Source organism: Saccopteryx bilineata, chromosome 1 (genome assembly GCF_036850765.1).
Source record: "Saccopteryx bilineata isolate mSacBil1 chromosome 1, mSacBil1_pri_phased_curated, whole genome shotgun sequence".
Taxonomy (NCBI): Eukaryota; Metazoa; Chordata; class Mammalia; order Chiroptera; family Emballonuridae; genus Saccopteryx; species Saccopteryx bilineata.
The window spans coordinates 90,782,190-90,809,269 of record NC_089490.1 but is presented as its reverse complement, the minus strand read 5'-3'; the positions used below and the strand labels follow the sequence as shown (position 1 = coordinate 90,809,269).

The following is a 27,080-nucleotide window of genomic DNA, read 5'->3' as shown; positions in this document are numbered from 1 at the left end:
GGCATGTCTACACTGGTTTGTTTTCATCACAGTGGCTGGTTGGTGGGAGTGGGATTCTGAGAAAGTGATCAGCTCAAATATGATAATATGACAAAAGCCAATTTAAGCATTTCTGGAGAGGCATTCTAATAAATAACAGCTGCAAGGGACACATGATGGGGGTGTCCACACAGCAGGCTTTCCTAGGATGGAGCAGGCCCGGCTCTTGTTGGGCTTTTTGAATGCCACTCCCCCCACGGGGTCAGCCCTCAGCTCCCTGGGCTCCTCCTGCCACCTACAGTGACCTTTTCCCATCTGGGTGAGTCAGAGACTCACAGAACTTTGTGCATGAGAAGGGTGCCTTGGGAAAAGGCCTAGTTGTTTTGTATCCAAAACATGAGGCAGCTTGGTGCCGTGACAGAAGCATGGCCGCTGCTCCTGGCTGGGTGACCTTGAGCCAGCAGAGGTTTCCTTGTCTGGAGAGCAAGATGGATGGCCTACGTGACATCCAAGTGACTTAGTTGCTCTGAATTGTGTAAAATTCCTGAGTCTGTGTAATCTCTCTCAGACCCTGTTCATTCTCACTCCATCCTTCCCTCTCATTTGTATGTCTCTCTCTCTATTCTTGTTCCATCCTGCTTTTATTCTTGTTCTAGCTCCCCTGTGGCTGATACTTTTCCAACATCTTATTATGAAAATTTTCAGACAAGCAGCAAAATTGAATCAATTTCATAGTTAGCACCCATGCACCCACCTGCTAGATTCTACTTGGTTCTCTTCAGCTCATGTCCCTGTTGGCCACTGAGGCAGAAAGCCCCCAAACACACCTCCCCCAGGACACCAGGGTGGCATTCAGTCATAAGCCCCTTCTCCCCACCACAGTTCACAGCCTCATGTAGCCCCTGGCCTCTGACTCCTTTCTCTCTGTCGGTAGCCATCTCTCTGGCCATACAAATGTCCATGTCTTGCTGTAGTGACCCCGACTCTTGCTGTAGTGACCCCGACTCAGACCCTCAGTACCTTTCTCACAACACATCAGAGAAGGGAGGAGCTTGCCCGGTAGGAGGTGGGGCGGGGCACCCAAGTTTCTCAAAGGGTCTCTTTGTGCCAGGCACTTGCCATATACTCTATGTATAAATTTCTCCCCTAGAGTTGTGGAAGTAATTCATAATCGATGTAGAAACTTTGGAAATTTCCACGTAAGGCTGAAAAATCATCATGACCACTGCCCATAAACCACAGCAGCTGGCATTTTTGGAGTGCTTACGGTGTGCTGGGCATTGTGCGAGTCACACGTATTTCAGTGGGTAGTATTTATCGTTATCATCTTTAATTTCCAGGTGAGGAAACAAGTACAGAGAAGGGAGGTAAGTTACTCGTGTCTACGCGGGTAGGCGGGGGTGGAACAGGGCTTTGCACCCACTCTGGTTCTAGGGCATGCTTTTCGTTGCTGGCTGCCACTGATTCTCTGAATCCTGGTATCGGTGGGCTGGGTATTTTCTGTGCAGTAACATTTTGAGCGTATTAACATATTAATACATTTATTTTAATAAAATTGAGATCATAGTATTTTGTAGCTACTTGCTAACCATTTCTATTCACCTATGAATGCTCAAAGTAACTATCAAAGAGACATTGTTATTTGCATTTACAGATGAGAAAACTAAAGGCTATGGAGTTAAAGGTGAAAAATGGAAGCTCAGAGGGAAATGACTTGCTCAAGGTAATGGGAAGTGCTGAGGTTGGGTCTAAAACACCTGAGTAAGGCTGCTGAGTTCCATACTCCCTGCCTCTCATACCTGGGGTGAGGTTGCCCACCTCACCCCCTGTCTCCCACACCTGGGGCTAGGCTGCTATGTGCCTGGAGCAGAGGAAGGAAGTAGTGAAGCGTTTTCCCCAAATCTCCCTAATTAGATCACATTTAGTTGGCAACTGAAGCTTGGCTGCTTGCTTTTTCCTCCTCCCTGGAAGCCAGGCTACTTTTCAAGGGTCTGCATGCATCCATTCAGTGGGGATACTTCTTATCTTCTGAGATGGGAGACTGGCCATTTCCCAGCAGAGATCCTGTGGGTGGCCCGTGGAAGCCAAGAGAGTGCAGGGAAGGAATTCAAAGCTCTCCAGGTAGCATCAGTATTACCGAATCTGAAGAGGGTATACCCATTGAACACGCAGCAGAGCCAAGTTTGGCAATGGAGAAATTACAGCAATTTATTGGCGGGGCACCATGCCAGGAGAACAGAAAACTATTATTTAAAACCAGAAACCTCTGATGGTTTTACTTATTTATTTGTTTGTTTATCTGGAGTATATTGGAGTAACATTGGTTTGCAAAACCATACAGGTTTCAATTCCTGATGATTTTTTTTTTTTTTTGTATTTTTCTGAAGCTAGAAACCGGGAGAGACAGTCAGACAGACTCCCGCATGCGCCCGACCGGGATCCACCCGGCACGCCCACCAGGGGGCGATGCTCTGCCCCTCTGGGGCGTTGCTCTGTTGCCACCAGAGCCACTCTAGCGCCTGGGGCAGAGGCCAAGGAGCCATCCCCAGCACCCGGGCCATCTTTACTCCAATGGAGCCTCCGCTGCGGGAGGGGAAGAAAGAGAGAGGAAGGAGAAGGGGAGGGGTGGAGAAGCAAATGGACGCTTCTCCTGTGTGCCCTGGCCGGAAATCGAACCCAGGACTTCTGCACACCAGGCCGACGCTCTACCACTGAGCCAACCGGCCAGGACAATTCCTGATGATTTTTTAAAGAGGTTTTATTTACCGTATTTCCCCATGTATAAGATGCTCCCATGTAGTAGACGCACCTTAATTTTGGGTCTCAAATTTTGAAAAAAAATCTATTACATAAAGTTATTGAACTCAAGTTTTATCCATCATAAAATGCATACTACTCCTCATCACTGTCAAAACTCCCACCCATTAGCTTGTCCTCATCTGTGTCTGATGACGAATCACTATCTTCAACAATGAGTGCAAAAACAAGTGTGAAAAAGTGGGAAATGAGCCCTGGCTGGTTGGCTCAGTGGTAGAGCATCGGCCTGGCGTGCAGGAATCTTGGGTTTGATTCCCGGCCAGGGCACACAGGAGAAGCGCCCATCTGTTTCTCCACCCCTCCCCCTCTCCTTCCTCTCTCTCTCTCTCTCTTCCCCTCCCACAGCCAAGGCTCCATTGGAGCAAAGTTAGCCCGGGCGCTGAGGATGGCTCCATGGCCTCTGCCTCAGGTGCTAGAGTGGCTCTGGTTGCAACAGAGCAACTCCCCAGATGGGCAGAGCATCGCCCCCTGGTGGGCATGCCAGGTGGATCCTAGTCGGGCGCATGCGGGAATCTGTCTGACTGCCTCCCCATTTCCAGCTTCAGAAAAATACAAAAAAAAAAAGTGGGAAATGCAAGTAAAAAAATCTACAATCACTGTATAAGACACACCCAGCTTTTAGATGCCAAATTTTTCAGAAAAAGGTGCATTCTTATGCATGGGGAAATATGGTATTCATTTTAAAGAGGCTCCTGATGATTTTTAATCAAGGGTTTTTAAAGGCAAAGATTAAGGGTTAGGGGTTAGAGGTCATGAGCAAAATTGATTGGTTAGTTCTTGTGCAAACTTCAGTGGTTTTCCTTAGTCTGATTAATTTAGCTCCTGATGTCATCTTGTCTGGAGCCTTTGTCATTGTGGTTGGGTGATCAAACTGGCTCATGATTGTGTTATCTCTAAAGCAAAAGGCAGAAAATAAACATCTTGTGACTATTGTTATCATTTAAGCTACCATTGTTCTATGCTTAACAAGCTATATTTCTCTATTTAATTTCCAGCTAAGTGTACTTTATTTTTTTAAGTGAGAGGATAGATAGAGAGACAGACTCCCACATGCACCCTGACCAGGATCCGCAACCCCCATCTGAGGCCAATAGTCAAATCAATGGAACTACCCTCAGCGCCTGTGGCCGACTCTCAAACCAACCAAGCCACTGGCTGCGAGAAGGGAAGAGAAAGAAAAGGGGGAGAGAGAGAGGCATATGGTCACTTCTCATGTGTGCCCTGACTGGGGATCAAACCTGAGACATCAGCACGCCAGGCCAACGCTCTATCCACTGAGCCAACCGGCTAGGGCCCAGCCAAGTGTACTTTTAAACATTTTTCCTGGAACTTGCTTTACAGCCGAGCCTATAAGACATGACTAATGCACATTCTTAAACTTTGACTATAAACTACTGTGTTTCCCCATGTATAAGACATACCCTTTTTCGAAAAATTTTGGGTCTAAAGACTGGGTGCGTCCTATGCAGTGGTTGTAGATTTTTTTACCTGCATTTCCCACTTTTTCACGCTTGTTTTTGCGCTCTTTGTTGAAGATGGCGATTTGTTATCAGACACAGATGAGGACAAGCTAATGGATAGGAGTTTTGACAGTGATGAGGAGTTGTATGAATTTTATGATGGATAAAACTTGAGTACAATAACATTATGTAATACTTTTTTTTTTCAAAATTTGGGCCCCAAATTAAGGTGCATCTTCTAGATGGGAGCATCTTATATGTGGGGAGAATACGGTACATGACATCCAAATCAATTGAAACATTTAGTTAAAGCCTCTATACCTCTGTACTCAATGCTCCAACCTAAACATGTTTACCATTAACTGTGTTTCACCGGGCTGCGAGCCACTGACTTGCATTTGACCTTGGGCAAGTCTTTCTTCTTTCTGAGTTTCAGGTTTCAGACTTTAATTTTGCTGCTCTGAAGTTGGCCACAGTCCCTGCTGCTCCCCAGAGCATCCTCCAGGTGGCATCATCTCCAGGCTAGAGGAGGCAGCACCTGTACGAGAAGAGGATAAATATCAACTCTGGTGAGAACCCCAGTGACCTTGACCCCTTTCACACCTCTTACCCAGTATCCAAAAGACAACAAAAGAAAAGCCCAAGAGCAATATTAATAGTTAAACTAAGTGAGCATGTATCAGGCATGGCCCTAGGTGCTTTCTGTCAACAATTTTATGAAGCAGCTACTATTATTTTGCCCATTTCACAGATGAGAAAACTGAGGCCACAGGAAGGTGAACTGATTTGCCTGAAGGCACAGGGCTGGTTCATGACAATGCCAGGATCCAAACCTAAGCCTTTGGCATCAGTGCTCAAATGCTTAACCACAACTCATCCTGTCTCTCCAACCACAGGGTGATCGTCCATCTACCTCTTCTTACAGAACTGGAGTCTAGAGCCCAGGGAGAGATGGTGACGTGCTCATAGTCACTCAGGGATTGGGAACATAGTGTAGTGCCTCACAGCCCAGGCCCCTGGAGCCACTGGGTCAGCCACCAATTCCTACCTTCTCCACGGAACGTGATCACTCACATTGGATTTCTTTATCCTCACAGCTCAGAAAGTGGGGGAGGGAGAATCTGTCCAGTTTCTGTGATAATTTATCTAAGGATGGGTCTAGACAGGACCTTCAACCAGTGTCAAACATTTGCACAATATTTCCCCAGGCTGTGGGGGCAAACTGTCCTCTCTCCCTCTTCCAGGTGTCTAAGTTTGGTGTATCTGCTATGTGACAGGCAAGTGACAGGATATTCTTGGGAGCTCCCTTGTCTTGGTGGTTTGGCATTGGGGAGCATGTCTAATACACCAGGGAACCCAGTGTACGTATGCATACACAGAATTCAGTAAGAAGTATCTATCACAGCACAGCTATGAACAGCAGCTTCTAACTGGCTCCTATGGTGTAGATATTTAACACAATTATAAGATCCTCTACTTATAGTAATAATTAGTAAAATATCATTTACAGAGTGTCATAAAGAACCATGTGCCAGGCACTGTTCTAAGTGCTTTATGAGTAATTACAATCCTTACAGCGATCCTCTAAGGAAGGTACTCATTATCTCCACTTTATAGAGGAACCTGGGGTGCAGAGAGAGGAAGCAACTTACCCAAAGTCATACAGCTGGGACTCCGAGAGCCGCCACCAAACTCAAGCAGTCTGGCCCCAAAGTCTGGGCTCTCAGTCCGCAGTTGACATGCCTCTCCTTATGTCACTCTTTGCCCTTTTGTCATACCTAACCTTTCCATGCACTTTCATAAGCACCATCTAATTTGACTACCAAGATTTGTGAGGAAGACCCACCAAGAACAATATGTTAGTTCTCTCTTGCTGCCTAACAGATTACTCCAAGACAACAAACATCACAGTTTCTGTAAGTCAGGAACCTGGGTGCAACTTAGCTGGGCCCTCCAGCTCAGCATCTCAGTCAGGGTGACAGTTGGGACCAGAGTCACCTAACATTCAACTGGGGCAGGATTGACTCTCAAGGTCCTCTATCGATAGGCCTCAGTCAGACAGAGGGCCTCGGCTCCTGGCCGTGGGACTTCCCCACGAGGCAGTTTATTTATTTTATTATTATTATTATTATTATTATTATTATGTATTTTTCTGAAGTTAGAAACGGGGAGGCAGTCAGACAGACTCCCGCATGCGCCTGACCAGGATCCACCCAGCATGCCCACCAGGGGGCGATGCTCTGCTCATCTGGGGCATTGCTCTGTTGCAACCAGAGCCACTCTAGCATCTGAGGCAGAGGCCATGGAGCTATCCTCAGTGCCCGGGCCAACTTTGCTCCAATGGAGCCTTTGCTGAGGGAGGGGAAGAGAGAGAGAGAGAGGAAGGAGAGGGGTAGGGGTGGAGAAGCAGATGGGTGCTTCTTCTGTGTGCCCTGGCCGGGAATCGAACCCGAGACTCCTGCACGCCAGGCCGACGCTCTACCACTGAGCCAACCAGCCAGGGCTCCCATGGGGCAGTTTATAGACACCCGCCCAGCTGCATCCTCAAGCAAGGGGAGACAGAGAGCGACAGCAGGAAAGGAGTCATGGGCTCTAAAAAACTATTCATTTTTTATAATTGTGCTAAAATATACATAAAACAAAACTTACCATTTGAAATGTACAATTCAGCGGCTCTAAGCACATTCACAATGTTGTACAACCATCACCATTATCCATCTCCAAAACTTTTTCATCATCCCAAACAGCGACTCTGTCCCCTATAAACACTAACTCTTCATTCCCAACTCCCTGCAGTCTCTGCAACCTCTGTTCTGCACTCTGTCTCTATGAATTTGCTCTGGGTATGTCATGTAAGTGGAATCATCCAGCATTTGTCTTTTTGTGACTAGATTATCACACTTAACACAATGCTTTCAAGGTTCATTCATAGTATAGCATGTGTCAGAATTTTATTCCTTTCTTTTCTTTAAAAAAAAATTGTGGTAGAAAATATACAACTCAAAATTGGCTACCGCCTGACCAGGTGGTGGCGCAGTGGATACAGCGTCAGACTGAGATGCGGAGGACCCAAGTTTGAGACCCCGAGGTCACCAGCTTGAGCGCAGGTTCATGTGGTTTGAACAAAGCTCACCAGCTTGGACCCAAGGTTGCTGGCTTGAGCAAGGGGTCACTCGGTCTGCTGTAGCCCCCCAGTCAAGGCACAGATGAGAAAGCAATCAATGAACAACTAAGGTGTCACGATGAAAAACTGATGATTGATGCTTCTCATCTCTCTCCATTCCTGTCTGTCTGTCCCTATCTATCCCTCTCTCTGGCTCTCTCTCTCTCTGTAAAAAAAAAATAATAATAAATAAATAAAATAAAATTTGCTACCTTTACCATTTTTAAGTGTACAGTCAGTAGTATTAAGTACATTCATATTGTGCAGCCAATATCCAGAGCTCTTTGCATCTAGCAAAACTCAAACTTTCGACCTGTTATGATTCTCTATTGTCCTCAGCCCCCACCCCCAGCCACCACCATTCCACTTTCTGTCTTTATGAATTTGACTACTCTAGTTCTCTCATATAAGTGGAGTCATATAATATTTGTCTTTTTATGACTGGCTTATTTTACTTGCCATACTGTTTTTATGATCCATCCATGTCGTACCATACATCAGAATCTTCCTTTCTAAGGCTGAATAGTCGTGTGTAGATACCACATTTTAACAATAAACATTTGGATAGTTTCCACCTTTTGGCTGTTGTGAATAATGCTGCTATGAACGTTGGTGTACAAATACGTGTTTGGGTCTCTCTGCTTTCAATTCCGTTGACTATGTACCCAGGAGTGGAATTGCTGGATCGTATGGAGATTCTCTATTTAACTTTTTGAGACGTTGTCACACTGCTTTCCACCAGCAGGGGCAGCATCTTACAGCCTCACCAGCATAGCACAAGGGTTCCCATTTCTTTTTTTTTCTTTTTCTTTTTTCTTTTTTGTATTTTTCTGAAGCTGGAAACGGGGAGGCAGTCAGACAGACTCCTGCATGCGCCCGACCGGGATCCACCCGGCATGCCCACCAGGGTGCGATGCTCTGCCCGTTGCAACCAGGGCCAGTCTAGCGCCTGAGGCAGAGGCCATGGAGCCATCCCCAGCGCCCGGGCCATCTTTGCTCCAATGGAGCCTTGGCTGCGGGAGGGGAAGAGAGAGACAGAGAGGAAGGAGAGGGGGAGGGATGGAGAAGCAGATAGGCGCTTCTCCTGTGTGCCCTGGCCCGGAATTGAACCTGGGGCTTCTGCACACCAGGCCGACGCTCTACCACTGAGCCAACCGACCAGGGCCTGGTTCCCATTTCTTGACATCCTCGCCAATACATGTTATTTTCCACTCTTCTTTTTTTTTTAACAGCCATCCTAGTGGAAGTAAAGTGGTATCTCATCAATGGTATCTCTGTTAGAACCTGGCCTCAGAAATTAGATCACATTGGGTTTCTATTTATAAGAAGGGCAGGGGACTATACAAGGGCCCAAAGAGGAGGGGTCATTGGAAGCTATTTTTTGAAGGCTGCCTACCACAAATCATACTGTTATCTTGTTTATATACATAAGTATAGTTATATTATTTTAAATGTAAGGCAGGATATATTAATGGATTTGGCACCATTGTGTAATGGAAAATATGTGAGCCTTGTGACCAGAAAGATCTGATTTCAAATTTTGGATCTTGTTTTTTCAGCTATGTAACCTTAAGTAAGTTACTTGACTTCTCTTTGGCTTAACTTTCTCAACTGTGAAATGGGAATGAAAATGCCAACCTTGAAAGATTATTGCAAGAACTAAGTGAAGGAATGCATGTAAGGTATCCTACATTGTAGGAACTCAGTAAATTATATCTAATCTTCATCATCATCGTCATGGCAGTTACAAAACTAGTGTTGGGTGGTTTTCCCTGAGGGTGTCTTTGTAAACATCACCACAAGTTGGCAGCAGCTATCACACTGGGTATTTACCTCTCCTTGTTGGTACAAGATAAGGATGTGTGTACAGTCATCTCAAAGGGTCACTTTTGGGAACCAGGAGCATATGAAGAAACAAGCCCACACCCCAATAATCAGGATGAGCCTACATTCTGTTCCTCTGCTGTTCTCACCTCCTATAAGGCACATCCCTCCCCCACCTGACTGGCTCCTGCCAGCCACACTACATACAGTTCACAAGCATTCTCACACCTCGTTGACATTGCTTAAGGCAGTGGTTCTCAAACTTTTTGAAGTCGGGGCGCATTTAAAATCCTACAAATAATTGTAGGTGCACTATATACAAATTTCTGAGAAATATAATAATTAAGTCAAATATTAAAGAAAAATATATAAAGTCCAAGCATGCTTTTATGGTAATTAAACAAAATAAATATGACAAAATTAAATTGATTCTGACATTAAAAAAACATTTTTAGGTTACATTTTTTGAGTTATGCTTTTTAGAATTCATAAAAAAAGAGGGGTTAAAAATAAAAAAAAAACAAAAAAGTTATGTTTTTATATATATAGATACATTCTTAGTAAGATTTAGTAAATTCAGCAGGTCCTGGCACGAATGTGTTAAGTTTTTTCATTCTTGTGTTTATGAGAAACATGAGCCTGATGTGTCCTAGCGATTTCTTCGATGTTTGGGCATATATTTGAAAGGCAAACTCTCATTTCCTCGTCAGTACATTGAAGAATTCCTCTCTTTTTACTCTTAATTGTGTTGAGTGCAGAAAACCCCCACCATACATATCATCTTAACTTTACACCAAACAAAGGATAGAAGAAACTTGCCTCCAGTCTTTCTGGGGAACATGGCGGGGGTAGTGTAAACAATCCAGCACCACAACTTAACAGCCTTTTGCAACCTAATCAGGCAAGTGAGGTGGGCAGACTGTCAGCTTACAACCAATTCCCCACACCTCTGTCCCCCAAAAATCTAAACTCCAAAAACCCTGTTGGTTTTTTGGTCCCCAACAGGCACATATTTCTTTGGAATACCATAGGGCGCACCTGGAAATCTTCTAGGGCGCATCAGTGTGCCCTGGCACCCACTTTGAGAACCATGGACTTAAGAGAACTTCTGCTTCCATTCCACTCAGGTCCAGTCTCCTCTCATTCTAGAAGGCATCCCTGACCCCTCCACCCTCTGTAGACTCCGGGTCTCCTGGACTCCCTCATCCATGCTCTTCCCCTATCACAGCCCTTGACTTCACCCCCTGCAGACTGGGATCTCCTGTGGGCACAGGCCTCCCCCCAGCAGGACTTGGGGGCTGATAGTCATTCTGTAAACATTTATTCTTTCCCTCTCTGGGCCAGGTGTTAGGCCAAAGGACCTACTGGAGATCTTTCTTTGAATGAACAAACCAGAATCCTGAGGAAGAAAGAACCTCCACCGAGGAGCTCATCAGACAGCCTGTGCCTCTTTTCATTTCCTGACAGGCTTGCCAGATAAAATTCAGGTGCCCAGTTAGCTTTGGCTTTCAGATAACCAACAGAAAAATTTTGGAATTAATATGCCCAGTTAAAGTCAAATTCCAGATCAACAACAAATCATTTTAGTATTAATATATCTGATGCAATATTTAAGACATATTAAATAATTAAATGAATAATAAGTATGTCCTAAATATTGCATCAGACATAATTAATACCTGAAAAGTTATGTGTGGTTTATTGGAAAATTAGATTTAACTGGCTTTGTGGGTATTTGCTGTTTCCTTTTGGTTTGGTTTAGTTTTTTAGTTTAATTCAATTTTTACAAAAAATTTATTGATTGATTTTAGAGAGAGAGAAAAGGTGGGGGGAGCAGGAAATATCAACTTATAGTAGTTGCTTCTCACATGTGCCTTGACGGAGCAAGCCCGGAATTTCAAACTGGTGACCTCAGCATTCCAGGTCAACACTTCATCCACTGCGCCAAAGCAGGTCAGGCGGTTTGGTTTAGTTTTGATAAATCTGGCCAAAGGCCTTGTTTACACAGAGGAATTTCGACATGGCCATGTGGTCATGTCCCCATGAAGGGCCCAAAGGGCCCATGTGTGAGGCACAAGCCTGCTCCTATTGAGAACCAAAGGTATTTTTATGTTTAATGGGCTATGATTTTTAAATCAGAAATCTCTTTTTCCAGCTAATTATATGTTTTTTGACCTTTAAAATTTTTTAAATTGAATTTATTGGGGTAAGTGACATTGGTTAATCAAATTATACAGGTTTCAGGTGCACAATTCCATCATCTGCATATTACATTGTATTCCCCACCCCACCCCAAGTCAAGTCTCCCTCCATCAGCATCTAGTCCCCCTCTACCCTTCTTCCTCTCCCCCACCCCCCTTTTCTGACCTTAGTGGACCCCTCCTTAGAATTTAGATTCCCATCCCAGAACCACTTGGTGTGATCTATGGGAAAAGCTTTGGTCTGAAAGCAGAGTCATGGTAGGAGGAAGGGCAGGATAGGAGGTGGGGCAGTGTCCTTTCTGTAGTTACCTTTAGACGAATTTGAATTCCAGTCAGTCTTCTCATGGTCTTCAGTGACGGAGGCTGGTACACGCTGCTCCTCTCTGGCCTCAATGGCTGCGTCCCAGGTGGGCGGCTCAGTGCCCTGAGGTGATGGATGAATCGAGCCAATCAGGGATTACGCACAAACCAGCCCAGCTGGCTGGGCTATCGGGTGATTCTGGACACTCATGGGGGCATAGCAGTGGAAAGCGCACTTTATCTAGAGTCCAAGACACAGATCTGAGTTCTGGCTCTGCCACCAGCCAGCTGAGTGACACTCATTCTAAACTCACTCATTCAGCTGTTAATCAGCTATTAGAACCCAAAAAACATTATGCTCGGTGAAAGAAGCCAGTCACAAAAGAGTACATACTGTATTCTCTACAGTATTAATATGGAGCAGCCAGAGTAGGCGAATCCATAGAGACAGAAAACAGATTGGAGGCTGCCAGGGGCCGGGGAAGAGAAAAACGGTGAGTGATTGCTATTGGGCACAGGGTTTCTTTGGGATGATGAAAATGTTTTGGAGTTAGACAGCGGTGATGGTTGCACAGCTCTGAGACTATAATGAAACCCACTGAACTGTACGCTTTAAAAGAACAAATTTTATGGTATGTGAATTATATCTCAGTAAAGCTGTTAAAAAACTTTATAGCCCACCTTGATTTGCTTTACATCACACAACGGAAGAGACCCATTTAAAGGAAGTCAGGAAGATGGGTGATGGAACAACTGATAGAAGCCAGAAGAGACATGCCCAGTTCAATGTCTTTTTAAATTATAAAAGTAGAATATGTTAATCAAAAATTATAAATAAGGCCCTGGCCGGTTGGCTCAGTGGTAGAGCGTCAGCCCGGTGTGTGGATGTCTCAGGTTTGATTCCCCGCCAGGGCACACAGGAGAAGCGCCCATCTGCTTCTCCACCCCTACTCTTCTTGCTTCTCTCTCTCTCTCTCTCTCTCTCTCTCCCTCTCTCTCTCCCTCTCCCTCTTTTCCTCCCCTCCTGCAGCTATGGCTTGATTGGAGCGAGTTGGACACAAGGGCTGAGGATGGCTCCATGGGCCTCTGCCTCAGGTGCTAGAATGGCTCCCATTGCAACAGAGCAATGGCCCCAGATGGGCAAAGCATCACCCCCTAGTGGGCATGCTAGGTGGATCCCGGTTGGGGTGCATGTGGAAGTCTGTCTCTGACTCCCCTCCTCTCACTAAAATAAAAATTAAAAAGAAATATATGCCCTGGTCGGTTGGCTCAGTGGTAGAGCGTCGGCCTGGCGTGCAGGAGTCCCGGTTCGATTCCCGGCCAGGGCACACAGGAGAAGCGCCCATCTGCTTCTCCATCCCTCCCCATCTCCTTCCTCTCTGTCTCTCTCTTCCCCTCCCACAGCCAAGGCTCCATTGGAGCAAAATTGGCCTGGGTGCTGAGGATGGCTCTATGGCCTCTGCCTCAGGTGCTAGAATGGCTCTGGTTGCAGCAGAGCATTGCCCCAGATGGGCAGAGCATCACCCCCTGGTGGTCATGCCAGGTGGATCCCGGTCGGGCGCATGCGGGAGTCTGTCTGACTGCCTCCCCATTTCCAACTTCAGAAAAATACCTAAATAAATAAATAAATAAATAAATAAATAAAAAAGAAATATATAAATAATATAGAGACATAACTTAAAGTCCCTTAATTGTCACTGCTCAGAGGTAGCCACTGTTAAAATATTGTGAACCTCGCCTGACCAGGCGGTGGCGCAGTGGATGGAGCATCGGACTGGGATGCAGAGGACCCGGGTTCGAGACCCCAGGGTCGCCAGCTTGAGTGCGGGCTCATCTGGTTTGAGGAAAAGCCACCAGCTTGAGCCCAAGGTCGCTGGCTCCAGCAAGGGTTTGCTTGGTCTGCTGAAGGCCCGCGGTCAGGGCACATGTGGGAGAGCAGTCAATGAACAACTAAGGTGTTGCAACGCGCAGTGAAAGGCTAATGATTGATGCTTCTCATCTCTCCGTTTCTGTCTGTCTGTCCCTGTCTATCCCTCTCTCTGACTCAATTCTCTGTCTCTGTAAAAATAAATAAATAAATAAAAATTAAAATATTGTGAACCTCTGTATCTATTAGAGAGTTTTGGTTTCAAGCAAAGCTACCAGCCCTCAGGCTGCTGTGGTTGTTACTGACCAAAAACACCACTGCAGCGAGCATTCCCAGATAGTTCTGATACCAACACTAGATTTCCATGTCTATTTCTACTGTACCACATTACCCTCTTATTCAACTCCCAAGAGGGTAGACTGAACACATGCTTTTACTACCGCTTCCATCCTCAATCCCTAGCCATGACATAAAAGAGCTATTTAAAAACAATAGATTCATAATAGAGCTGGAAAACTGAGTGGCATTGGTAGACCACTAATATTGAGGCTTCTCAGGACAGAAAGCATATAGAATGATTTGTTGGAGGAAACACAGTGCAGAATGTCAGGGGAAGACTGACATGTGCAGAAGGGGAAGACTGTGATTAGCGAAAGTTATTCTGCAAGTTTTCCAAATCAGAGGCAATGGATCTGAAGGTCTTGGCATCACCATCAGGGTGGTTGGTTGATTGGCATCTAGAACAACAAGCAGGCTGCTCATTTCCTTTGCCTACTTTGCCAAGCACCAAGCAGCAAAGGCACTTGGCCCCAGACCAGAACAATGTGTCTAGCACTTGGGTGGGAACAGCAGGAGATAGGACAGTGTCTCTGGCAGCTTGTGGAACCCAGGAATAATCTGAGGCTCTCTACTCCCATAAGACAACTTCTAGAACATATTCCTACACTTTTTTCTCTTCCACATCATTGACCCCAAGTCATGAGACAAATTTCCCTCAAATCGACAAAAGCAAAACCATTAAAGAGAAGCACCAACTCTACAGAAGATGGACCAGCATTCAAGGAAATAGAAGACAGTGTAACAAAACTTGTTCAGTGTCCTCAGAGGACCAGGAGAAGAATAAAGCATCCATGAAACAAGACATAGCAGATGCCTGGCTCATGTCCCCTCAGCTCTTTCACTTTGGATCACAGTGGACTAATCCTGACTGCCAGTGCTGGCATTTCTTTGCCTGAGATTTTGTCTTTGTTTTTTTTTTCCCTTCTGACTCCCAGAGCCCTCCTTGCCAACTGTGTGGCCTCTTGAAGCACTGAGGAATTATACTAGGAGCAGCCCTCAACCAGTGACCAGTGAGAGTTGGTATAAAGACCCCAGGTCCCTCGCCCCTTGGGTGGCACAACTCTGTGACATGTTTGATGCTGGCTTCCAGGTTTCACAGCATGACTGACTGTGGGAACTGGCTTGATGCTGCATCCTTCACTGGCTGCCCCCTTCCCCATCCCACTTCCCCAACGCCTTGCAGTGACTTCCTTACATCATTTCCCAAATAAATCACTTGAACTCAAATCATTCTTGAAGGATCTGCTTGGCCCTGGCTGGTTGGCTCAGCTGTAGAACATCGACCTGGTGTGTGGAAGTCCTGGGTTCGACCCCCAGTCCGGACACACAGGAGAAGCAACCATCTGCTTCTCCACCCCTCCCCTTCCTTTTCCCCTTCTCTCTCTCTCTCTTCCTCTCTCTCTCTCTTCTCCTCCTGCAGCCATGGGCTTGAATGGTTTGAGCAAATTGGCCCTGGGCATGGAGGATGGCTCCATGGCCTCACCTCAAGCGCTGAAATAGCTCAGTTGCTGAGCAATGGAGCAGCAGCCGCAGATGGGCAGAGCATCACCTTGTAGGGGGCTTGCGGGTGGATCCTGGTCAGGATGTATGTGGAGTCTGTCTCTCTGCCTCCCTGCCTCCCCACCTCTCACTTAACAAAAACAACAACAAAAAAAGGATTTGCTTAGTAGAGAACCCAAACTAAGCCTGAGAAACAGGCAGTTATGAAAAAGAAAATAGGTAGATAGGTTGGATAACATAATAAACACAGATGAATAAAAAATTAGGAGAATATGGAAAATATAAGAGAAAAGTTAAGTGATGTGGATGATAGCTCCAGAGCTCCCAGTACCTGCCTAAAAGAATAGAAATAATTCAAAGGAAGAAATAATCTAAGAAATAGGGCCTGACCTGTGGTGGTGCATTGGATAAAGCGTCGACCTGGAACTCTGAGGTCGCCGGTTCAAAACCCTGCACTTGTCCGGTCAAGGCACATATGGGAGTTGATGTTGATCCTTCCTGCTCCTCCCCCTTCTCTCTCTCTCTCTCTCTCTCTCTCTCTCTCTCTCTCTCCTCTCTAAAAAATGAATAAAAATAAAGATTAAAAAAATGTCTTTAAAAAAAAAAAAGAAATAGTAGAAGAAAATCTGCCCTGGCTGAAAAATAAAAATCCCCACAAATCTTCAGGCTGAATCAGCTATGAATGAAGAACAACTAACTCCTCCTGATGAAATCTGCAAATAACAAGGGTAAGAGAAAGTCCAAAAAGCTTAAAGATAAAAAGCAGTTTACTTACGAACCTATATGAATGCGTATTCACTGTACTGTATACCTGAAACTAATACAAAATAGTGTTAAATGCAAGCTATAATAAAAACATAAAATAATCATTTTAAAAAGCATGTTGCCTATAAAGAAGGGAGTTTTGATAGAGCTAGGAACTGCATCCGTGACACCGAAGACTAAAGGATCACGAAGCAATGCCTTCAAAGTTCTGTGGGAATGTGTGTGGAACTTAGAATCCTACACCTAGCCAAAAATCATTTGTAAGACAGGGGAAAAGAAAGACATTCATAAACATGCCAGAGCCGAGATCCACAGCCACTCTCAACAAAATGAAAATAAACCTGAGAGCAGTTTGTGTTAAAAAAAAAAAAAAAAAAAAAAAGGCAGAAAGCCAAGTCCTAACTAGTCCCCAGACTCTGTATGTCGCAGGTTCAGGCGACTACCACTGGGACCCACAGAGGTCTTGCCCAGCTCTGAATTCTCCTTTGTCATTCATTCCCCATAGGGCCAGTTTGACATTCAGTGCACTAATGTGAGGGATGGTGTAGAGCCTCATAGCAACCCCTTCCCGTGGGCTCTGCAGCTCTGCTGTTCACTGTTTGCTTTGCCTTCCTGCCCAGATTATAAACTTTCAATAACAAAGGCCATATTTATACATAATCAATAAATATTCACTGAGCTTTAACAAAATCAGTCTCTCATTCCACTGCTCCCAGCCTCTTCCCCCAGATTGCTCTAATCACCCTCCCAAAACCCATTCAGCTGGCTTTCTCCTCCCTTCTCCCCTCATCTCCCTTTCTAGCTCCATTGTTTCCTTCCCTACACACTCTGCACTGCCAAGAGCCCACCATGTGCAGGCAGTGTTCTCAGCCCTGGGTGTGGATTAGTGAATTCCCTCCTCAAAGGTCTGCTATAGGATAAGAATTGTTACTCACCCACTTTTCAGATGGGAAAACCAAGGTACAGAAAGGGAAGTAATTGCTTGAAAATTCACAGCAGCTGCTGGGTAGAGTTGGGATTGCACTTGCACTTAACTCTACAGTTAAGTACAGTCTTGCACCTGCTCTTAACTGTAATGAACTTCTGCGGTATTGCTCTGTCCTGTTGCCTGTCAATCAGTTGAGGCCCAGATATTGAAAATCAAGTAAGATGTATCTAGGGTAAGAACAACAGAAGAATTGGGATTGGAGCCAATGGGAGACAGGAAGTGAAAATTAGTTTGGAAGGTGGGTGATACACCAGAGTGGTAATATGTGACATGTATAAAGTTGTAGGGTTTACAAAGCATTTTGCTTGCTCATTTCACTAGATCCTGGTGGCAATACTTGGAGAAAGGACTGGAAGGAAGCATCTCTCCTGACATTTTACAGATGAGGAGTCTGACGCTCAGAGAGGCTGAGTGACTTGCTCAAGGTCACACAGTCAGGAAGCAGCAGAGCTGTCCTTTGAACACTAGAGCTACCTGACTCCAGGCACGAATAATTGGAACACAAGGTGCTGAGTGCAGGTACAAAACGCCAGTCAGTGCTTAAGCACGATTTGTTAAGGACTCTCTGCAGTTACAAAACATGACATTTCTATTAATATGCCCACTATTTTTCTTCTAGAAACAGACCAGTAGTATTTTTGGTGAGGGTTCCAAGGGGAAGAATTTCCTCCTCCACCCATTTAAGTCAAATCAGGACTGCCCGTGCAGCTGCGCACCTCCCTGCGTACAATACAAGTCAGAAGCCAAGACCAGGCGGGGGGGGGGGCAGACAGAGCAGGAAAACAGGAGACAGCCTTTGGAGAACTGTGTTTTCCATGATGCAGAAGTGATTTCCACTCCACTTCAGCAGATATTTTTTAAATGCTCTACATCTTTTTCTAACTACCTGGCACTAGGGGAGGTTGGAGGGGAGGAGGGAGCCTGTGAGTGAGGGTGAAAGCGAGGGCCCACCTTAACACCGCTAAACACACTGCAGGAGGCTTACACATTTCACAGAGGTTTTTCTGGAAAAACAATAGTGACTGGCAGCCCAGGCTGCTGAAGCCAGAAAGCCAGCCCCAGAGGGCACCCTGTCCTTTTGTCCCCTTCTGGGCTGTGGGGCAAGGGCCATGCACAGGGGCACTGCCCGTGGGGTGGGTAGGGTCCCCAATGCTTCCTGAGCCAGCCCCTGAGGTGCCCCATGTCCCTTCTGACCAAGCTGGAAGCTCCCTTCAGAGGATGCTTTCTGAGTGTCCAGTCCTCGCCTGGCCTTGGGGAGAAGACGAGTAACGCCTGGTCCTCATTCTCGAGGACTTTACCTTGACGAAGGAGCAACATGTGTGTCTCACACCTCTAGTCTGCCCACATGCAGGAAGCAGGGGCTCCCATGGGGCCTGTGGGGCTCAAGGAGCTTCTTGGCTCAACAGTGTCCTAGCTGTGTGACCCAGACCAGTGACTGATGTCTTTAGGTCTCAGTTCCCCAAGCTGTGAAATGGGGAAGCGTAGGAACGCTCACCTTGCAGGGCTGTGGAGAGGAGAAACGGCCCCTTAGGGACAGTTTACTGACCAGTCAAGACCATTATTGTTACTACTTAGAGCAGAAAGCTGGAGCTGGGAGGGAAGGGTGGACTGGGAGCCTGAGAGCCGGTTTGGAAGGGGGAGGCAGACTGGCTCAGAGAGAGGGGATGGGGTCAGGGCCCCATGTGTGCTGGAGAGACTGAATCTATCTCTGGGCCCAAACTGCCCTCCACCTCTGCCCAGAGGCAGCTTCCTGCCAGATTGGGAAATTACTTTGGCCTAGAATTTTTCTGCTTGGAGGTGTTTTTGGAGCCAGCTTCAGAGTGAAGAATGTCCAGTTACCAACATTCCTGGAACAGATCCCGAGGAGACAGACACAGTTTGCTGTCTCCAGGGGGGGAGGGGGGAGCAGGAGGGGGGGACAGAGACCCCTATCCAGCCTGAAGCCATCCCTGGGGCCCTCCTCTGGGGCCGCCGCTTCTCCTCTCAATGGGCGCAGTGGTGAGGGTAACACTGGGGTATATAAGAGTGGCTCACATGTGAATACTCAGCTGAGAAGGACCCTGAATCCTAGAACCCTAGGATTAGGAGGGACCCAAAAGCACCCCCCACACTTTACAGATCAGGAAGGGGGAAAGGACTGTCCTTGGCCTCGCACCCACCACAAGCCCTAGACTAGAGTCCCAAGAAAGAGCTGATCTCACCATTGCGTCCTGCAGTGGCACAGAGAGAGCCAGTCACCTGCCACCATTGCTCAACAAGCTGGCTGCAGATTCCAAAGGCTTCCTGCAATCTGACACCTCACCTGTGGGGAGTTTGCTAAACTCATCACTGACCTACAGGATAAGGAATATTACTTATCTTCCCCAGTTTTCCCATGAAAGAATCCAAGCTCCAAGAGGCTGGGCGACCTCTCCAAGGTCACAGCTGTAGTCTACAAGGACACAGACCCTTTTGCCCCAGGGGCTGAGCTCATCCCACCAGCTCAGGACGTCTCTCCCAGGAGTGTCACCATGCTCCAACCTTAGAGGGTTTGCTGCCTTTTGAAAGCAGCTCAAATCCCAGCGGGCCCCCAAGATTGTCATTTCTGTGCTGCAGGTGCAGGCCTCTGCGCCTTCCCTTGGATTTAAGCTACTCTTTTATGTCCCAGCAGTGCCCACGTGGGTCGATTTAGGTTAAAACAGTGGATTTACATAACTTCTTGTGAAATTGGGGATGAGCTCAGGCTCATGGTTGCAGATCTGGGTTTGAGTTCTGTCTTTGCCTCCTGGTCCTGAGTGACCTTGGTTAGACCAATTCTAAACTATTTATTTTTGACTAAGTAATAAAAATCCATGCTACAAAATTCAAAATTGTATTAAAATTTTAAAAATATTTTATTTATTGACTTTTTAGCAAGAGGAGAGAGAGAGAAAGGAGGAAGCAGGAAGCATCAACTCACAACTACTCATTCGTGCCTTGACCTGGCAAGCCCAGGTTTCAAACTGGCATCGTCAGCATTCCAAGTAGACGCTTCGTCCACTGCACCACCACAGGTCAGGCAAAAGGACACAAAATATTTAATAAATTTCTCCTCCAGCCGTTCTTGCTAGCCCCCAGTTTTCCTTATCAGAGACAACACCTTATCAATTTCTTGTGTCTTCCACAGAGTCTCAATGAATATGCAGGTATTGTGAGCTCATCTGTATGATGAAAGATAAAGCTACTTGAAGGAGAAAGGCCCCAAAGAACATCCAGGTTCCATGTGTAATGGGAAGAAAGACACTTATAACCCCTTGGGTCTGCATTGTGGTTCCCTTCCTTGTCTTTTGCTTCCTGAGATGTCTGGAAGGGAAGGTCTGGTGAGGTCTGCAAAGATGCCCACTAACAGTTTGCCCCTCCTTGTAAATAATGCTGCTCCTCCCATCAAAAGCAGAGACTATGTCTGGTTTTGGTCATGTGACTTGATTTGACCAATGGGATGCAGCAGAAGTGTCACTATGTGGGTTCCAGGCCTCACCCTCAGAAGGCCTGGTAGTTTTTGTTCTTGCCCTCTTGGAACCCAGCTGCCCTGCACTAGGGAGGTCCATGTAATCCTAATGAAGAGTGGAGGGAGAGTCCTGGAGGACAGAACACCATGTGGGGAGGGAAGTCACGTGGAGAAAAAGAGAGACATCCCAGTGACAGCCAGCATCAATGTTGAGAGATGCCTTCTGGGACCTTTCAGCCCAACCCAGCCCAACCTCTAGCCTAAGGCAGCTGCATAAGTGACCCCAGCTGAGCTCTGCTCAACTCCTATCCACAGTATCATGAGAGCTTGTAAATCCTTGTGGTTTTACACAACGAAGCTTTGGGGCGGTGTGCTACGCAGCGATACAATACTGACACAGAATTGTCTGTGGGAGAAGCTCGCTTCTGCTGGCCTTGATATCTGTTCTGCGACAAATTTGAGCTGAGACATGCTAGAAAAAAAATCCCAGAGTTTCATTTTGATCAAATCCAATCGCCAATTCCCCACCCCAAAGCAGACCCGCAATTTTTTTCAGAAAGTCATGTTCCTTTTAGGGATGTGTCATTTGGAGATGATTAGTTCCAACTCCAGCCCCAGGGCATGAAAAATTATTAAACCAATCATGGTGATGATACTCTTTCCAATGGTTGGTTTATGCAGAAACATGTATCCAAATTGTACTCATGAGACATGAGCCTGCTGTGGTCGGTGCTCCTGGGATGGGTTTCTTAGATGCAAAAAAGAGCAACCCCCTTCCTGCCCCTGGACATATAGGCTGGTAACGAGTGGAAATGTCTGCAGCCATCCCGTGACCATGAGGGGAGCTGAGAGGGATGATGACGAGGATGGTGGAGCAAAAAGGAGAAGCTTGCCTGACCAGGTGGTGGCACAGTGGATAGAGCATCGGACTGGGACACGGAGGACCCAAGTTTGAAATCCCAAGGTTACTGGCTTGAGTGCAGACTCACTAGTTGAGTGTAGGATTGCTTGAGGGTGGGATCATAGACATGACCCCATGGTTGCTGGCTTAAGCCCAGAGGCCGCTGGCTTGAGCAAGGGGTCATTCGGTCTGCTGTAGCCCCCTGGTCAAGGCACATATGAGAAAGCAATCAATGAACAACTAAGGTTCTGGAACAAATAATTGATGCTTCTTATCTCTGTCCCCATCTGTCCCTCTCTCTGACTCTCTCTCTGTCTCTGTCAAAAAAAAAAAAAGAAGAAGAAGAAGAAGAAGCGTGCTGAGATCATGGTGCTGCCGAGTTAACCAGCCTAGAGCTGCCCTGACTCAAAACTTGTCCTTTTGTGAGCTAATCAGTCCCATAATTGATTAAACTGATTGAGTTGAGATTTCTGTTACTTGGCATTGGAGGTCATGCTTATACACATACATACATGTTACTTTTCCCAACCTTGCCTCCATTTCTTCTGCTGCTAAAATAACCTATATTTTCCATGGAGACCCACCCTGCCCCTTACTGTCATTCTATTTGTTTCAATTGAGCTTGCTCTATTCCTGACTCTAGGCTCCTGAATTGAGCTTGGCCAATCAGAGCATTAAATGTCCCTGGCCGCAGTGAATGGTTTGACACAAGATGTAGGACTAGCCATCTGCATATTCCATCCCTTCTCCACCCTCAGCTTCCAGCTGCAGTGATTGGTTCAGGGCTGGACAAATACCCTATTCTTGGCCTTGCTAAGGGGCAAAGGTGACTAAGATTCCCATTGGTTGGCAGGCAGACCTGAAAGGCGGGAAGGAATGAGGGTGTCATAGCAGCTAGAAATGTCCCTTCCGTGACCAATCCTGAAGACAGAGTGTGTGTAGGGGGTTCTCTTTACAGAAACATGGAGATTTTCTCCTCCTCATAAGGATTATAAACAAGAGTTTTCTTTTTAAAACAATTTTTGGAAGCATAACAGACAAAAATGTGTATATAATGCATAAAACTAAAGAATACCCCTACATACACACTACTAATTTAAGAAAAAAATTTCAATATCTTTAAGCAGCCTGTGTGTCCCTCCATGATGGCTTTTGTGTCTCCTCATAAGAGGTTATAATGACCCTAAATCTTATGTTAATTATTCATTGCCTTTGTCTGTTGTATTGCCATTTATGTCTGTGTCCTTAAATATATGTTCAATGTTATCTGTTTTGATTTTTATGTAATGGAACCAAGCTGAACACATTCTTCTGTAATTTTATGTTTTGGCTCAATATCATGGTTTTTAGGTACCTACGTGTTGGCTCTAATCACTCTTCTACCTTTCTGTGTACTATCTATTTCACACGTATACCTTTGAATCTACTTGTCCATTGGATTGGTGATGACTATTTGGGTTGTTTCAAATGTTTCTTATGAACAATTAAGTCAGGAACACTTTGACACAGGTCTCCTTGTGTGCCTATGAAAGCATTTTCTAAAGTAAGTACTTAGGACTAGAATGGATGGGTGAGAGATGTTGCTCCCAACGACTTTGCTAGGTCATGCCAAGTGGCTTTGCAGCATGGCTGTACCGACTTACACTCCCACCGACAGCTAGGGCAGTCCCCATTGCTCCACACTGTGGCCAACGCAGGGCCTTGCGAGGCTTCTTCACCCCTGCCAGTCTGGGTGATGTGGTTTCTCACTGTGTGTGTGCACTGATGCTGGTGGCGGTGTTGTGTGGGGATGTACCGGCCTTTGTCAAACACACAGACTCCAGGAGGGTGTTCTGTTCTCTGAGGCTGAGCTGGAATTGGCTGCTGCATGGGTTCAAAGAGGTGTTTATTCACTTTGAAGTGACAGTTTCTCTGCTATCCCTTGAATGGTGCCTTGGAAGATGGCCCTGTTCTGTCCCCTGCAGTCATGGTCACTTCAGGTAAGAACCAAGACCGATGTTGCAAGAGAGGCCATTTTTCCTCTCCAGTGAAGGGCAGTTCCAAGGGCAGCTGCTCCACCAGGTACCAAGGTCACCCACCCAGAGGACTGCTTTCTGTTCTTAGGGCACATTCTCTTTGAAATGCTTGAGTTCCTCTCCAGTGCTCAGGCCGGAAGCAGTTGGCTCACTGCTTTTTGTAGCTGCTATCACTTGAGGACAGACTAGGTGGTCCAGCTCACTTGGGAGGGGGAGACTCAGCTTGAAGGCTTCCAGATATGGAAGGTGGACTTCACACTCATTGTGAGCAGTGCTCTCTTGGAGACAAACCCATCAGCACCACCCCCTGCCCAAAAGCCATCTTCCTCCCTTACTCTGCCCCCATACTTTGACCTCGGCATGTAGCAGTTCCTCAGTTATCCTACACAGGCAGAATTGTCTCAGCTGCAGCTGGGTCTCCCCGATTCTAGAAACAGGAAAAGCCAACTGGTCAATACCAGGCATCGAAGGCTGGCTTAGGAGCAACGCAACAACTAACGTAATCCTGGGTCGGAGGAAAGTTACTTAAATGTCATTATTTGGGTCAAATAGCAAAGCTCAAGTATGGACTGTGCATTAGATAATAATACAGGGTTTCCACATAAAATACAGGCTGCCCAGTTAAATGTGGATTTCAGATAGGCAACAAATAATTTTTTATTTAATTTATTGTGTTTACATAGATTCTAGCGTTGTCCCAATTGCATCCCCCCTCCCCCATATTCCCTTCACAAATAATTTTTTAGTATAATATATACCAGTGGTCCCCAACCCCTGGGGCCACGGACTGGTACCGGTCCGTGCGCCATTTGGTACCGGTCCGTAAAGAGAGAATAAATAACTTCCATTATTTCCATTTTATTTATATTTAAGTCTGAATGATTTTTTTTTTTTCATTTTTTTTTTGTATTTTTCTGAAGCTGGAAACAGGGAGAGACAGTCAGACAGACTCCCGCATGCGCCCAACCGGGATCCACCCGGCACGCCCACCAGGGGCGAAGCTCTGCCCACCAGGGGGCGATGCTCTGCCCATCCTGGGCGTCACCATGTTGCGACCAGAGCCACTCTAGCGCCTGGGGCGGAGGCCACAGAGCCATCCCCAGCGCCCGGGCCATGTTTGCTCCAATGGAGCCTCGGCTGCGGGAGGGGAAGAGAGAGACAGAGAGGAAAGCGCGGCGGAGGGGTGGAGAAGCAAATGGGCGCTTCTCCTGTGTGCCCTGGCCGGGAATCGAACCCGGGTCCTCCGCACACTAGGCCGACGCTCTACCGCTGAGCCAACCGGCCAGGGCTGAATGATGTTTTATTTTTAAAAAATGACCAGATTCCCTCTGTTACATCCATCTAAGACTCACTCTTGACGCTTGTCTTGGTCACGTGATACATTTATCCATCCCACCCTAAAGGCCGGTCCGTGAAAATACTTTCTGACATTAAACTGGTCCATGGCCCAAAAAAGGTTGAGGACCACTACTGATACATACCATGTAATATTCGGGACACGCTTATAATAAAAAATTATTTGTGGCCCTGGCCGGTTGGCTCAGCGGTAGAGCGTCGGTCTGGCGTGTGGGGGACCCGGGTTCGATTCCCGGCCAGGGCACATAGGAGAAGCGCCCATTTGCTTCTCCACTCCCCCCCCTCCTTCCTCTCTGTCTCTCTCTTCCCCTCCCGCAGCAGAGATTCCATTGGAGCAAAGATGGCCCGGGGACTGGGGATGGCTCCTTGGCCTCTGCCCCAGGCGCTAGAGTGGCTCTGGTCGCGGCAGAGCAATGCCCCAGAGGGGCAGAGCATCACCCCCTGGAGAGCATCGCCCCTGGTGGGCGTGCCGGGTGGATCCCGGTCGGGCGCATGCAGGAGTCTGTCTGACTGCCTCCCCCTTTCCAGCTTCAGAAAAATACAAAAAAAAAAAAAATTATTTGTTATTTATCTGAAATCCACATTTGCCTGGGTGTCCTGTATTTTAATTTAGTAAACCAAGCAACCTGATGATATTATTACATAATGTAAAATCTTTGATAATATAAACTGGAGTTATCGAGGAGAATGTTTATCCTCCTAGGAGACGTACAAGGAAGCATGAAGGGGTAACGGGTCAAAACACCTCTGATTTACTCTTATATGGTTCAGCAAGAATAGTATGATAATAATAAAATTAATAATAAGGGCTGACAAAGAAAACGTGGTAAAATGTTGGCCAATGATGATTGTAGAGTTAATGAGGCAAATAATAGATTAACGAAATCCATCATTTGCGTGAAGCGGCATAGTTGATAATGAAGCTTATAGCAGTTTTCCCCCAGCCTGCTTCTGTGGCCTGATTTCCTACGACTCCATCCACTTCAGCCACTAGGAAGCACTTTTACGTGCTGTGACCACCTTGGGATCTGGTTAAATATATTATAGCCCGTCCATAGGCGGGAATACCATGTAGCCGTTAAAAAAGAATGGGGTACATTTGAACCAGCTGATTAAAAAAGATGTCCAGAATGTTATTAATCGGATGAGCCAAGCTATGGGACCTGTGTAAAGTAGGATGCTTTAATGCCATTTTGTAAAGATATTGCTTCACACCCACATGGGCGTACACACACCAGCTGGTGCATGCATGGGCGACCTGAAAGGGTCCATGGGGAGCTGTGACACACATGCCCTTGGAGGAAAGGGCCCAGAGGAGGAGGTAGGTTTTTGCTTTTCTTTTTACTTTTTTTGGTGCAATTGACACTCCCTACTGACACTGACCCAGTGCAGCTCTGGGGCAGCCCTAGGTCATAGCCCTTTTCACCGATGAGCTCGACCTCATACCACCACCATGCCGCAGGCTCCAACGTCATCCCTATTTTACAGGTGAGGCAAGTGAGGCACAGAGAGATTAAGTAACTTGCTTAAAGACACACAGCAAGACCCCACTTTTATCTACTAAGTGACACTGTCTCTTGATGTATTATTTTTTATCTATTTAAATAATTCATAGCAGTGTTCTGCTATAGGCTTCTTTATGTGTTTAAAAAACAAAACAAAACCCAGAAACAACAAATGGCCTACAATGAATTGTTCCATCACCTGGAATTGTTATTGTCCGTTGGTTGTTTCCAGCCCTCCCTGACCACAGCTTGATGGGAGGCACGGGTGAGGGAAGACCATGGCTTTGGGAGCTGTGACCCCCATCCTTAGCTCTACATGAGCTGCAGCATGACCTTGGCCAGGCCCCTTCCCCTCCCTGGCCTCAGCCTCCATCTGTAGAGCTAGAACAACCCTGGAGCCTATGACCTCCACGGCCCTCTTGCTCAAGGAGTCTTTCTGGTCTATTTTTGCCTGATACCTCTCCCAGGGGCCTGTGGGCCTGTGGGCCTGAGCTAATTTTCCTGGCTGGCCCCAATCCAAGCAGCTCAGGTGGAGAGCACCAAGCTAATGAGGCCAAGGTCATGGGCCAGTTAGCGGTTCTCAGAGAAAGCATGGCTCTGCAGCCGGACTGCGGCTCCCCCCACGGTTCCTGGG

General features: G+C 46.5%; 2 long non-coding RNA genes across 2 annotated transcripts; one reads left to right on the top strand and one right to left on the bottom strand.

The window, feature by feature from the left end:
- Positions 1-4,409: 4,409 nt before the first annotated feature.
- On the bottom strand, positions 4,410-17,352 carry LOC136319956 (uncharacterized). Its single transcript, XR_010728246.1, has 4 exons — positions 17,151-17,352; positions 16,230-16,267; positions 11,754-11,868; positions 4,410-4,794 (listed from the first exon to the last, which is right to left on the bottom strand). It is a non-coding gene; the product is annotated as an uncharacterized lncRNA (long non-coding RNA).
- On the top strand, positions 12,012-22,864 carry LOC136319955 (uncharacterized). Its single transcript, XR_010728245.1, has 4 exons — positions 12,012-12,238; positions 17,525-17,722; positions 20,096-20,235; positions 20,349-22,864. It is a non-coding gene; the product is annotated as an uncharacterized lncRNA (long non-coding RNA).
- Positions 22,865-27,080: the final 4,216 nt, after the last annotated feature.